This window comes from Benincasa hispida, chromosome 4 (assembly GCF_027475165.1).
Source record: "Benincasa hispida cultivar pf3 chromosome 4, pf3_genome.v1.1, whole genome shotgun sequence".
Classification (NCBI taxonomy): domain Eukaryota; kingdom Viridiplantae; phylum Streptophyta; class Magnoliopsida; order Cucurbitales; family Cucurbitaceae; genus Benincasa; species Benincasa hispida.
The window spans coordinates 5,134,354-5,149,017 of NC_143481.1; the positions used below are offsets into that span (position 1 = coordinate 5,134,354).

Here is a 14,664-nt window from a genome sequence, read left to right on the forward strand (position 1 = left end):
CATCTAGGATTATAAGTAATTTGATTCCAAGATAACATTTTTGGAGTAAAAGTATTTGAGTATTCCGTATTGGCTTCCATTAGGAGGGTTTGGTCTTTGGGAGAAGTGTACATATATTGTAACATCCCAAGTTTTTCATTTTTCAAATTCTGTATTTTCGTAAAATTCGAGGACAATTTTGTTAATTTCGTAAATTTAATTTTAAATTAATGTCGAGAATTTAAATTTATATTGTGGAAATTAATTTGATTTTGATTTTGGAATTTGAAGGAAAAAGGGAAGAGTTTTAAGAATATATATTTAGATATATTTGTGTAATGAGGGAAAGGTTAAAATAAAATTGAAATAAAATATAATGGAATAAAATAAATAACATTTTATTATATTTTATTTTCTTTCATTTAAAATAACCTTTTTCTTTTAAAAAGAAAAGAAAAAAAAAACTTTTTTCTCTCCCTTCTTCTTCTTCCTCCCCATAACGTGAAGACCCTCTCTATGTGCCCTAGCAGCCGCTGCCATCTCCTTTCCAACCGGCATCGCACGTCTGACCGCCATCAGCTCATCGGTCATTCGTCCGTGGGCCATCGTTCGCACGGGTCAACTCGACCTCATCAGCAAGTACCGATCGTCCAGATCTTCTTCGCGTGCCAATCTCACCTAGCCGGTCAGATTTTCATCCGCAAGTTGCCATCAATCGTCTGGCTGCTTCGTTCGTGGGTCATCGTGCCATCAGCCAAGGTCTGAAGCCAAATGACCCAGCCCAGCCGTTGAAACTTCCGCCGTGAGCCGTTCCTCCGTCCAGTCATCTGATCCGTGCGACCCACCGCCGAATCCAGTTGACCACCTCGCTCGTGCCGCGTGATGCCACTCACCGTTCATAGGGTGCAGTTGCGCCACCGGGAGTCACCTAGCCTCGTCAGCTACCAGATCTGAGTCGAAGCTCCCCTAGGCACACCATCCAACCTTCAATCGTCGCGCTGCCTATGTTCTGTTGCGTGGGTCTTCTTCGGACTCTTAGATTTTGGTAAGATCTATTTTGTGGTTGGGTTTCTTGAAAGATTTTGGATGCCCACTAAGTTGGATTAAAGATTAAATTAGTCGCATTATCTTGATTTTAGATTTGAGCTTGGGAAATTACAGCAACGACTGTCCAGCGGATTCAAGATCGTTCGACAAAAGTTTTGGTAAGATTTATGGTCCTTATTGTTGGTTTGTGGGCACGCTTTGATTACTGAATTAAGTTTGACTTAACCCTTGTATCTTTAAGTTTCAAGTTGTCGTCCATTGGGATTTAAAATCTGTTAGAAGAAGATTTTGGAGTGGTTGTTGATCAAGTTCTTTGGGTATGTTTTTGGGTATTGTGGTTTTGAATCTGAGGTATCGCAATTATTATTGGACTGAAATTTAATGGTTGTATTCGTATGTTAGGGTCGTTACTTCAAACCGCGGTCATCGTTTGGTTGTCGGAGTTTATATGTGGATCTTCGATTAAGGTAAGTAATCTTACCACTGGAACTGCCCACGGGTCAGGCTTTAGTTGTATGCTAGCATGTTGATTGACAGTATGACCTGAATCAAAGTATGTTCTGGCACAAATTCTTATTTGTTTACATACACACCTAAGTGCTTGATCATTAGTATGTGATAGTATGTGTTTTCATATGTCGATGTCTGATCTGCTGGTGTTGAGGCATACTTGCATGTTGTGGATTTATGATATAAGTTATACATGGATGATGTATAATATGTTATTAAGAATTATGTGTATGTGATGAAGCCATGGTATCAAGGATTTTATGTATGTTTTAGAACTGTACAATGTTGAATCATAGCATGTTAAGACTGTGTGAATATCCTCATTGATTAGTTAGATGCTCACCAGTTTGTGTTTCCTTCGGGATTCACCAGTTTGTGTTTCCTTCAGGATTCACCAGTTTGTGTTTTCCTTCGGGATTCACCAGTTTGTGTTTCCTTCGGGATTCACCAGTTTTGTGTTTCCTTCGGGATTCATCAGTTTTATGTTTCTTTCGGAATTCACCAGTTTGTGTTTCCTTCGAATTCACCAGTTTTATGTTTCCTTCGGGATTCACCAGTTTTGTGAGCATACTTAACTACAATAGGATAGGACTTAGTCTCTCATCTGTTACACGTATTTACGTGCCATATGCGGGTATCTAGAGGACATAGATGCCTAACCTGACCCCAGTGGTGGGCTACTTACTGAGTATTTCATGCTCATTCTTTCTTATGTTGATGTTTCAAGTAAGGGTAGAGATGCACCGACGATGGCGCAGCAGAATTCGTGATCGTGTCACTATGACTAGTTTTTACGCTTCCGTATCATGAGATTTAGAGTTCTTTTCATGTTTCTCTTAATGTTTAGTTTTGATGTTTGAAACTTATTATTAAGAATTGTTATTCATATGTATTTATTAACCTTTATGATTTATGGGTACCCTATTATTGTTGCCTTTAATATATATCTTTTGAACTTCTCTTGTTTTAATTAGCATTTATTTCAAATAACTGAGCGTCGTTTTAAATTCTTTGCATGCATTTATTTTAGTAACGACCTTACCTAAGTCCTAGGGGGTTGGGTCGTTACATATATATATATATATATGTTGAAATGCTTTATTTGTAGTTATTTACGATTTTGATCCTAGGGTCTAGAGTAGTGCGCTATATAAACTCTCTAACCCTAGAAGCGTCGTTTTGATGTAATTTCGAAAAACATTCTCTCTAATAATATTATTCTCTTGTGGACGTAGCTAACTGATAACTGGAAAAAATACTAGTTATTATAAGCCTTTTATTTAGAATTATGAGGGCTAACAGGTAGAAAACGCAGTGATAATATTTAGAATTTGTGAAAAATCGAGTTTTGCGTCGATAAGCACCTAAAACATCACTAACCCAATATTATGCATTATTCTGTGCCAAAGTGTCTATGTTTGTAGCTATCGCACGAATTAAACGCATGCGTTTGTAATAAGCAATCACAGACAAACACATGCGCTGAAGCCAGGTGACTGCAAAAGATGAATGTAGACGGCAACCCCATGCGTCCAATGCATGGAAGCTGCGGTAAACGCATGCATCCAATGCATGGAGAACGCGGTGAACAAATACAGATTGCGGCCATGGAGTGACAGCCATAATAGAAGATCGCAAAATGGGTAGAACGCGTTGATAACTTCATCTAAAGTAAGCTCGGATAAATTATATGATTTTTTTATTTTGTAATTAAGTTTTTTTTATTGTTGGCTACTTGGATAAATTATATGAGATTTATGTTTTTGGGCTAAGCTAAAATATGATTTAATTATTTGGAATTAATTGAGTTTTATTTTGGCTTATATTTTGGGAGATTTGATTATCTATAAAGATAATTAAATATGTATATTAGATTTTTTTTTTTTTTAAAGGAAAAGGAAAATATATATATATATATATATATATATATATTGGGAGATAATTAAGAAATTTGTTTTTTAAGGGAAAAGGAAGAGTTTAATTTGGTTATATATATTTATGGAAAGGGTTAGAGGAATGAAAAAAAAAAAAGAAAAAAAAAAGTAAATTAAATTTACTTCTCTCTCTCCTCAACCCACACGTACGCAACCCTTTTTCCTTCCCTTCTTCTTCTTCTATTCCTTCCAGCCCTAGCCGCCAACACCTTCCAGCCGCCGCCGTCCGCCTTACAGCCGCCAGCCTTGCTGTTCTGGCGCCGCCGCAAGCAACATCGCCGGATCTCCTCACCAGCGCCGCTGCAAGCAGCCTCACCTCGCCGAATCTCCTCGCCAACGCCACCGCAAGCAGTTCCTCGCTGCTGCCATGAGTTCCAGCCGCTGCCTGATCTCCTCGCCGCCGTGAGCAGTGCCGCCTCCTTGTCGTTCCGTTCGCCGCCTCTGCCTTTTTGAGATTGGGTAAGAATTGGATTATTTTGGGCAAGGTTTGGTGTTGAGTCTTTTTAAAGTGCCTCTTGGTGTTGGAAACAATTTTAGTGTTACCCATTGTGTCGACTTTCAAGATTTGAATTTCGAGGCGTTGCTAACAAAGAAAGGATCATTCTCTTCATCAGAAAGTTTCAATTTGGGTAAGTTTTGTGTAAGTTGGTTGGTTATTCTTTTGGATTGAGAGTAATAATGGAAAAAAATAAGTTATTGATTTTGGAATTATATCATGATCAGATTGACTACTTGAATCAAGTTTTGGAATTTGTTTGGATCAAGCTACAACTTTGGGTTGATTCAAGTTTTCCAAAGGTTTTAAGGAATTATTTGCGTGGACTTTTGTGACCAAGTTGAGGTAAGTGATATTATTACTGGTGCCTTCGTGCCAGGCGATCTAGATTAGATCTATCAAGTTACTTGGTTGACTCTGGAGCATGATTTTTGTTTGACAATATGTTTTGCTAGTTGCATGGTAGTTACAAGTATTATGAGCATGTTAAAACTTCTAATAAGTACTGATATTATGTATGTGATGCATGAATAGACCAGTAGAGCGTTTTATTGTCCTGCCTTGACGTGTGTTATTATTATGTTTAACGGTGTGCCTACGGACCGCTAGACATGCGTGAATCGACAGGTTAACGTTCATGTTATTATCATGTTTGATGGTGTGCCTACGGGCCGTTAGACATGCGTGAGCTGACAGGTTTACGTTCATGTTACTTTTATTTTAATGTTTCATGTTTTGACAGTGTGCCTACGGGGCGCTAGACATGCGTAAACCGACAGTTAACGTTCATGTTATTATTATGTTTGACGGTCTGCCTACGGGCCACTAGACATGCGTGGGTCGACGGGTTCACGTTCATGTTATTATCATGTTTGACGGTGTGCCTACGGGCCGCTAGACATGCGTTTCAAGGTAAGATAGTACGTCTTTTGGTTTTCCTTTCATCATCAAAAACCGATGTAACTATATGAGCCACGGGCTATTTTTTTCTTTGCTCATGGATGCATAGTCTGACCCCGGTAATGGGATCACTTACTAAGTATTTTATACTCAACCTTTATCCTTATTTTTTTCAGGTAAGAGCAAGTACACTCGGGCGACTGACAAGAGGAATCCGTGACAGTGCCAAAGGAACCAGAATTCGATTCCGCATTTGACTGTTTATATTTTCGCATGTTTTCTTTCTATCCATTCATGGATTTATCATAATTTAATTAATTAATTTATCTATTTATTTATTCATTTTTTTATAAATTGTTTCTTGTTAAAAAGAATGTCCGGATTGAACGATTTAAGATTTTGAGATATGTTAGAACATTTTTTTTATAGACTTAATGCAGTTTAAGATTATGATTATTTTCATTAATTTACTTTATTTTCTTCAATGAGAATATTTAGGCATGCATGCAGTAGCAATCCCCTTTTTAGTAGTCCTAGAAAGTGGGGTTGTTACAGCAAGATGAGTAGAATGCGTTGATAACTTCAGCTAAAGTAAGCTCGGACGCATACCATGGGAGTATCAACAAGATAAGGCGATGTGACAACACCCATACTGCTACAAAAGCAGCAGTGAGCCATAACTTCATCATTACAGCTGTCGGCGTCCAAGTTCTATAAATAGCCCTTGAGACCTTCATTTTGAGACATCCGAGCTTCTGCCTCAAGGCAGAAGTTTGTGATCACAGATGAGAGCTTGAAAGAGATTTCCAGTGAGAATTCTTCATCTCCACAACCCAAACCGAGTGACGATCGGACCATTCACTGGAGATAGAGCTCGAGAGAGACATCTCCACCATTCAACCATGGCACCACCGGCAGCTTTGACCAGAGTCCTTCATCTCCTTTCTAATCTCTATATCGTATTATATTTTAGCTTGAGATATTAAGGTATTTTGTGATCAATGCAAATCTTAACTCCTTCATTACTGCCTTCTTCATCATCTTCATCATCTTCATCTCTATCATAGTTTATCTTCAGCGTTTATTTATCAAAGTCAATCGCATGCTTAATCGTGTAGCCTAGAGATAGGACGCATGTAGCAACCCACCGAGAGGTGTGTGTTGTACGAGTATAGTGAGTTAATCCTCTTTGCTTGGTGAAAGGCTGTGGCAGCGCCTGTCTATGGGATGTTGTATTGTTTGTCTATAAGTTAAGTAGCCACGTCTAACTGCTTGAGAAGGTAAGGGATGGAACGCACTAAGCAAGGTTCGTATTGTTCCTAGAGATAGGCACGATCTTATGCTCGACGCAACCATGCACTACAGAGATATAGTCATGCGGCTGACCACCTAGAGGTGTGATGCGTTAGTGCAACGAGCTGAGATTACTCGGGTGATTTAAGATAGTAAACATTACTATGCATCAATGGTTGTTATGTCTCTACCTATTCTCATTGCAAGTCTTTTATTGCTCAATATGTTTAGTTAGGAGTAAGTAGTGTGTAAATCATTTTAAACCTTTTTCGCTTTATTTTTATTCTTATTTATCGCCTCAAACGCAACACCTCACAAATATTATTGAGTGACAAGTCCCCGTGTTCGACCTCGGATTACCCGAAAACTTGCGTTTGTGTTATACTTGGCACAAGCGTAAGAAAACTTGTGATGGGAACGCACGATTATTGCATGCTAAGATTAATGCTTCATCATTCTGACGCATGACCTCAGATGCATAGGAGCAAATGCATCATTTATATCTAACGCATGATTTCATGTTCAAACCCCATCCGTCCTTAATAAAAAAAATAAAACAAAAACGCGTCCATACATTAATTCCCAACACTAACACACTGTTAGTGAACCACGTATATCTGTGTGTCGATCTTCTCTATCTCTACGTTTCTTTTATGTTCCTTAATTGTTGTTTTCGCAACAAACTGGTATCAAAGCCTTGTTAGGATTTTTTCGAAATTCTGCATTTGTTCAACAATTGAAGATGTCTGGCATGAACGTAAAGATTGACAAATTTACCGGGAGGAACAGTTTTGATTTATGGCAGATCAAGATGCAATCCCTGCTAAAGCAGCAGGGGTTGTGGGCGCCGCTGACGGGTAAGTCAAAGAAGCCTGCCGTGGATGACGAAGAATGGCAGACTTGTGAAAAGAAGGCTCATTCGATGATCATGCTATATTTGGCTGATGACATCATCATCGAGGTCGCAGATGAAGAAATTGTCGCTGGTCTTTGGTTGAAGTTGGAAAGTCTCTACATGACAAAATCTTTAACCAAGAAGTTGTTTCTGAAGAAACGTCTGTATCATCTACGTATGCAGGAAGGTACTTCTCTACGAGACCATCTTGATCAATTAAATAAAATTTTATTAGATCTGCATAACGTAGAGGTTAAAGTTGATGATAAGGATATTGCCCTAATTCTGCTGACATCTTTGCCCCCGTCGTATGAGACCTTTGTTGACTCGTATATTGGAGGAAAAGAAACTCTGACCTTAGAAGATACAAAGTCCACGTTTCTTATGAGAGAAGACCATCAGAATGCAGGAAGTTCAGTTACAGAAAGTCAGGCATCTGGGTTAGCTGCTATGGGGAGCAAGAGACATAGAAATTCTGGTAAGCAAAAGTCAAACCAGAATAAAAAGTCTTCGAAGTCAAAGGGTTCTAGGTTAGATGATATTTGTAACTACTGTTAAAAAAAGGGCATTGGAAAATCGAATGTCCTAAGATAAAAAGGAATCAGGAAAATAAGGAAAAGAGTGAAAAAAGGGAAGCATCTACCTCTGTTGCACAAGTTGAGATTGCTTCTAAAGAAGTAGAGATCGATTCTAAAGGAGATATAGCTTTAGTTGTGAATGAAAATTCACATTCTGATGATGTGTGGGTTCTTGATTTTAAGGCATCTTATCATATGTGCCCAAATAAAGAGTGGTTCTCAACCTATCAGCAAATAGATGGAAGGAATGTTAGCATGGCTAATGGTGTTGTGTGCAAGATAGTTGGAATCAGCTCAGGCAGGATACAAACACATAATTGTGCCTTCTACACTTTAAAAGAGGTTAGGCATGTTCCACTAATGAAGAAGAATTTGATATCCTTTAGTGTACTCGATAGTAAGGGTTACAGTTTTGAAGGTAAAGGTGGAGCAATGTAAGTCTATAAGGGTTCTAAGGTATTTTTGAAAGGCATAAAGCATGGAACACTGTATTTTCTATTAGGTTCCACAATAACAGGTTATGTTGTTGTCGTTAGTCATTCACAAGGATGATATGACTAAGTTATGACATAGGAAACTTGGTCATATGAGTGAAAAAATGATGCAAATTCTGTCAAAAATGGATCTTCTGTGTGGGCACAAGGTGCAGGATTTTGAATTCTGTGAACATTGTGTATTTGGGAAGCTTCATCGCAGCAAGTTTCTAAGAGGTGTTCATCGTACAAAAGGGACACTTGATTATATTCATTCAGACTGTTGCGGACCTTCCAAAGTGGAATCTATTGGAGGCAGTAGGTATTTTTTTGTCTATAATTGATAATAACTCAAGAATGGCTTGGGTTTTTATGATGAAAATAAATGTGAAGCCATCAAGAATTTCAAGCAGTGGAAGATATTGATTGAAAATAAAACTGGGAAGAAGATCAAAAGGCTTCGAACTGATAATGGTCTGGAATTCTATGGATCTGAATTTAATGAGTTATGTTAAGCTGAGGGGATTATTCGTCATCACGCTGTTAAGGATACTCCACGGTAAAATGGGATTGTAGAATGTATGAATTAGACATTGTTGGAGAAAGTAAGATGCATGCTCTCTAGTGCAGGGTTGGCTAGAAGGTTTAGGGCAGAAGTAGTAAATACATCATGTTATCTGATCAATCATGGACCTCACACAGCTATTAATTGTAAAACACCTTACGAGGTGTGGTCTGGTAAGCCTACAGATTATTCTTTATTAAAAAGTTTTTTACTATACTATCTAGTATCATGTTAATGAGGGTAAATTAGAACCGAGAGCTAAAAATGGTATATTTATGGGTTTTGGGGATGGAGTTAAGGGATATAGAGTCTGGTCACCTTCTGAGAATAAAGTCATACTTAGTAGGACTGTGATATTTGATGAAAATCCCATGCTTAACTCAACTATAAACAGGTGGAGATGCAATTCACTTCAGCTGTGAATGAATTACAACATCAAGGTAGAGAAGATCAACACGTTACTAAAGAAACTGATGTGCAACCAGAAATTAATGTGCCTAGAACGTCAGAAGTTGCTTTGCCTGAGAATTCTAGATCACGAGTAGATCAATCGAGTATAGCTCGTGATAGAGCTAGAAGAGTTGATGTTGGACCTCTTGTGAGGTAAGTTTTTGAAGATATGGTTACTTTTGCATTACAGGTTGCTGAAGAGGTGGATCCTCATGAGCCATCCACCTATAGAGAAGCTGTGTCATGTGGGGAGTCTGATCAATGGCTTGTTGCTATAGAGGATGATATGGAATCTCTTGACGAAAATCAGAATTGGGAATTAGTTAAACAACCTAAGGAGAGAAAAATTGTCACTTGTAAATGGGTCTTCAAGAAAAATGAGGGAATATCACCTTCAAGGGTATTAAATAGAAAGCTCGAGTTATTGCTAGAGGGTTCAAGGAAGGAGTTGATTATAATGAGATCTTCTCACTAGTAGTCAGACATACTTCTATCAGGGTGTTACTGGGTATAGTAGCATATTAGAATTTGGAACTTGAACAACTAGATGTCAAGACAGCTTTCTTACATGAAGAGTTGGAGGAAGAGATTTATATGACCCAACTAGATGGGTTTGTCCAGGTAAAGAAGATTATATTTGCAAGTTAAAGAAATCTTTGTATGGCTTAAAGCAGTCTCCAAGGCAATGGTACAAACGATTTGAGAGCTATATGATTGGACTTGGCTATAATAGGAGTCCGTATGATTGTTGTGTATATCATAACAAAGCTGATGATGGTTCGATGATTATCTACTTTTATATGTAGATGATATGCTCATAGTTGCAATGTCCAAGTCTGATATTCTGAAATTGAAGAATCTTCTCAGTTCTGAGTTTGATATGAAATATTTGGGTACTGCTCAGAAAATTCTGGGTATGGAGATTTATAGGGATAGAGATAAGAATAAGCTCTTCATGTCGCAGAAAGGATATATTCAGAAAATATTGTCAAAATTTAGTATGTCATCAGCTAAGCCTATAGATACTTCTAGTGCTGTAAATGCTCGTTTGTAATCTGTGCTTTCACCACAATCTGAAGCTGAGAAGGAGTACATGTCTCGAGTTTCTCATGCTAGTGCAGTGGGAAGTTTGATGTATGCTATGGTCTGTACTAGGTCTGATCTTGCCCATGTTGTTAGTGTTGTCAGCAGGTTCATGGGTCAACCTAGGAAGGAGCATTGGCAAGCCGTTAAAAGGATTTTTCATTACCTAAGAGGTACATCTGATGTTGGTCTTATTTATGGGAATTGCACAGAGTGTTTGGTGACCGGTTATTCTGATTCTGACTATGATGGAGATGTTGACAGTAAGAGGTCTATAACTGGCTATGTGTTCACTCTGGGTGGTTTTGTTGTTAATTGGAAGGTAACCTTACAACCTACAGTTACTTTGTCTACTACTGAAGAAGAGTACATGGCCTTGACAGAAGCTGCTAAAGAGGGAATATGGCTGAGGGGACTTAGTTGACGATATTCGTTTGAATCATGACCAAGCTATTGTATATTGTGATAGTTTGAGTGCAATATGTCTAGCCAATGATCAAGTTCATCATGAGATAACTAAGCACATATATGTAAGATATGACTTCTTAAGAGGTGAGCAGAGAATTAAAGTGATGAAAATTGGTACTGCTGATAACCCTGCTGATATGTTCATCAAACCGGTTCCACAAGGCAAGTTCCAACATTGTTTGGACTTGTTAAATGTTTTGAATTGTTAGTCGTCTCCTTTGTGGGATACTTTGTGGCATGAGGGAGAAGTCTGGGTATGTGTGGCGATATTGATTTATGTTGTATTTGGTACATCTGTTATCTGGGAGAGAATTCAAGTCAAGGTGGAGATTTGTTGAAATGCCTTGAATCTGTTTGTTGGCGCTTCGAACAACCAAGTATGGGGGTCTCGCTTATTTATTTATTTGTAGTTATTTATGATTTTGACCCTAGGGTTTAGAGTAGTGCGCTATATAAACTCTCTAACCCTAGAGGCGCCGTTTTGATGTAATTTCGGAAAACATTCTCTCTAATAATATTGTTCTCCCTCTACTCATGGACGTAGCTAACACACTGTTAGTGAATCACGTATATATGTGTGTCGATCTTCTCTATCTCTACATTCCTTTTGTGTTCTTTAATTGTCATTTTCGCAATAATATATATATATATATATATATATCAAAAAATATTTAAAAAAAAAAAAACCATTCGACTATGTGGGATATTTACTCTCTTAAGAAAAAACGCCAAATTAATATATATAGTCAATCAAAATATTATAAATATTATGTGACTTATAATTAAAAAAATATATGTTTAGGGTTGGAGAAATGCTATATTCTTTAAGTCTAAGACTCCTTCAATAATGTGAATTTTTTTCAAATGTGGTGTTAAACATATAATAAAATATTCCTCCCAAAAATCTTATGATATTGGGGGAGGGGGAGTAAAAACTAATATTTATTTTTCTTTAAGCACCAAACACTATTAATAATTTCCTAAAATTGTCATATGTATGTGGATACGTAGTACCCTTTCTAGAAAGTAATAACAACGAGGTAACTGTTGTGAAATTGAATAGCACAATCGATATGGGGAAAATATTATAATAATAATAATAATAAAATATAACTAAACTTATAAATAACTAAATTAAAAATAACTAAAATTACAATTTTATGAAAATAGGAATAATAGAAATAGAAAATAGGAAATATATGAAATTTTCTTTTCATTTTCACCAATATGCATAATTTTAAGATCCACAAAATGCCATTATTTATAGGCAAAGTGGCATAGGATGTGGACTTATATGGACACTAAGCATGAATTATTACAAGGCACGTGGACAACATGAAAAATGGCACATGGCTTTTAGGACACTAAATATTGGACATCTATTTTTATGATATTTATAATACTCCTCCTTAGATGCTCATATATATATATATATATGAAATATACCTCGTTAAAACCTTGTTAGAAAAAACCCAATGGGAAAAAGACCCTAGTGAAGGAGAAATAGTACATATTTCGTATAATACATACTCCTAAAAGAATACAATATATTTACTTCTCCTCACAAAAAAGTCACTTAAGATCTCTGAGTCGCTGCATTCCAATGTTGTGTACCAATTTTCTAAAAGTTGTGGTTAAAAATGTCTTTGTAAATAAGTCTGTCATGTTATCCTTCGAACAAATTTGTTGTACAATGATGTCGTCATTTTCTTCAAGATCATGAGTGTAGAAAAGCTTCGGTGAAACGAGCTTTGTTCTATCTCCTTTAATATATCCCCTTTGATTTAGCCTATGCAAGTTATGTTGTCTTCGTATAATATTGTTGGAAGATTCATTGACCTTAGCCCCACACATTCTCGACTAGCCTCGTGAAATGCAAGAATTTCAACATGATTTGTGGAAGTGGCCGTTATGGTTTGTTTCACCTATCGCCATGATATAGCAGTTCCTCCACATGTGAATAGATAACCTGCTTGAGATCTAGATTTGTGTGGATCAGATAAATATCTAGAATCTGCATGATCAACAAGATCAAAATATGATTTATTTGAATTAAAAAAAAACCATACTGATTGTTCTTCGGAGATAACGGAGTATATGTTTAACTCCATTTCAACGTCTTTTTGTAGGAGAAAAACTATATCTAGCTAATAAACAAAATGAAAATGCAATGTTTGGTCTTGTATTATTCGCAAGATACATAAGTGCACTAAGATATGGTACTTTAGGACTAAGATGTTCTTCATTGAAATATTTAATGGATGTGCTTTGTCCATATAAAATATTTTCAAAATTTTTCTCGTATAAGTTGACTGATGAATAAATATTCCATCTATTAATGCTTAATTTGAAAACCAAGACAAAATTTTGTTTTTTTTCAAGATCTTTCATCTCAAATTCTTTCTTACGATATACTATTGCCTTTGAAAGCTCTTCAGGAGTTCCAATTATATTCAAGTCAACATATATAGTTATAATAGCAAATCCTGATCGTAATTTCCTTATGAAAACATACGGACATATTGGATTATTTTGATATTCGTTTTTCAATAAATATCCACTCAGGCGATTGTACTACATCCGTCCTGATTGTTTCATTCCATATAGTAACTTTTGTAACTTTATTGAATACTATTCTCGGGAATTTGATGTATATGTTTTAGGTACCATAAATCCTTCTGGAATTCTCATATAAATATCACTATCAATCGATCCATATAAATATGTTGAGACTAAATCCATAAGATGTGTATCCTGACTTTCATACATAGTCAAGTCAATTAAATATCTTAGTGTAATTGCAACTACCACTGGAGAATATGTCTCTTTATAATCAATATCAGGTCTTTGTGAAAAATGATGTGCAACTAGTCTTGCTTTATATCTTATGACCTCATTATTTTCATTTCTTTTCCTCACGAATACCCATCTGTATCCCACAGGTTTAACACCCTATGGTGTTCAGACTATAGGTCCCAAAACCTGATGTTTTGATAGTGAGTTTTGTTGGAGATGATGCCCTAAACTCTCGTTGGGTCCTGTAGTTTGTAAACACTTGTATTTAACAAACGCTTGTGATGTAATAATACGAGATTTTGTTTGGGTTTTCTGTCCTAAAAACTCGCAGTTTGTAAAATAATAAGTATTTTCTATTATTAATATACTTGTTATTGATCTCATAAATTGTATGAAAGTTTAAATCTAATAAACTAAGACTTATGACTATTGTATGAGTCCTTGAACTTTATGTGGAGACATAAAAGTAGATCGGGTTCGAGTAAATAGTCAAAATCATCTATGGTACATGAATGAGGTTGGGTACCTTATTCTTGTAACTGATGCGTTATTTTATGATGTGGAATTATGGATGAAATGTGATGATGAAAATGCATTGAGCAATCAAGTTTTCTCAGTGGAATCCAAGTGTAACCCCACTGAGTTTCCTGGTAAGTCCAGGGTCGAACTCAGGGGCTTGGGAAAACAGGTTGCAGTGATAATTTTTAGGAAAACTTTGCGGCAACCAGTAACTCAAATAGTTGTTGGTTTTGTTTGTGCGATAATGAAAATAAACAAATGCGGCGGAGTTCGAAAAGAGTTGATAAAACGGAAGATGCGATGAGTATGTGATGAACGGGTTGAGAAGGGTTTCAACTAACATTTCCTAGAATGCGTTCATGCTTTGCGGTCATGCAACATGCACACAACGTGAACCACCTCTCAGTGTGCCACGGCTTCTAAGGCTAGAACGCATGCGATATATGCGATAAGTCTATAGGACCTACACATAAGCCTCTATTCTTATTTATGCGATGACAAAATGACACACACACAAATAAGGCGACTACATAATATCATTCTTATCTCTAGGATGCATGCGATGCATGTTGGCAAACAGAGCTTATCTCTAAGTCCCTATCTCTTGTTTATGCAGTTCTAATCTTGCTCTCTCGAATCTAGATTTTAACCTAGCTCTCTCAAGTCTTAGGTTCTTTC

General features: G+C 36.7%; 1 long non-coding RNA gene across 2 annotated transcripts; it reads left to right on the plus strand.

Moving 5' to 3' along the window:
* Nucleotides 1-400: 400 nt before the first annotated feature.
* LOC150036421 (uncharacterized) lies at nucleotides 401-5,322 on the plus strand. Of its 2 annotated transcripts, none has more exons than XR_016529252.1 (9): nucleotides 401-1,024; nucleotides 1,119-1,184; nucleotides 1,429-1,493; nucleotides 2,946-3,207; nucleotides 3,664-3,929; nucleotides 4,008-4,099; nucleotides 4,194-4,311; nucleotides 4,709-4,878; nucleotides 5,043-5,322. It is a non-coding gene; the product is annotated as an uncharacterized LOC150036421 (long non-coding RNA). The 2 variants fall into 2 exon arrangements; XR_016529253.1 differs by having other exon boundaries at nucleotides 4,034-4,099.
* The last annotated feature ends 9,342 nt before the right edge of the window (nucleotides 5,323-14,664 follow it).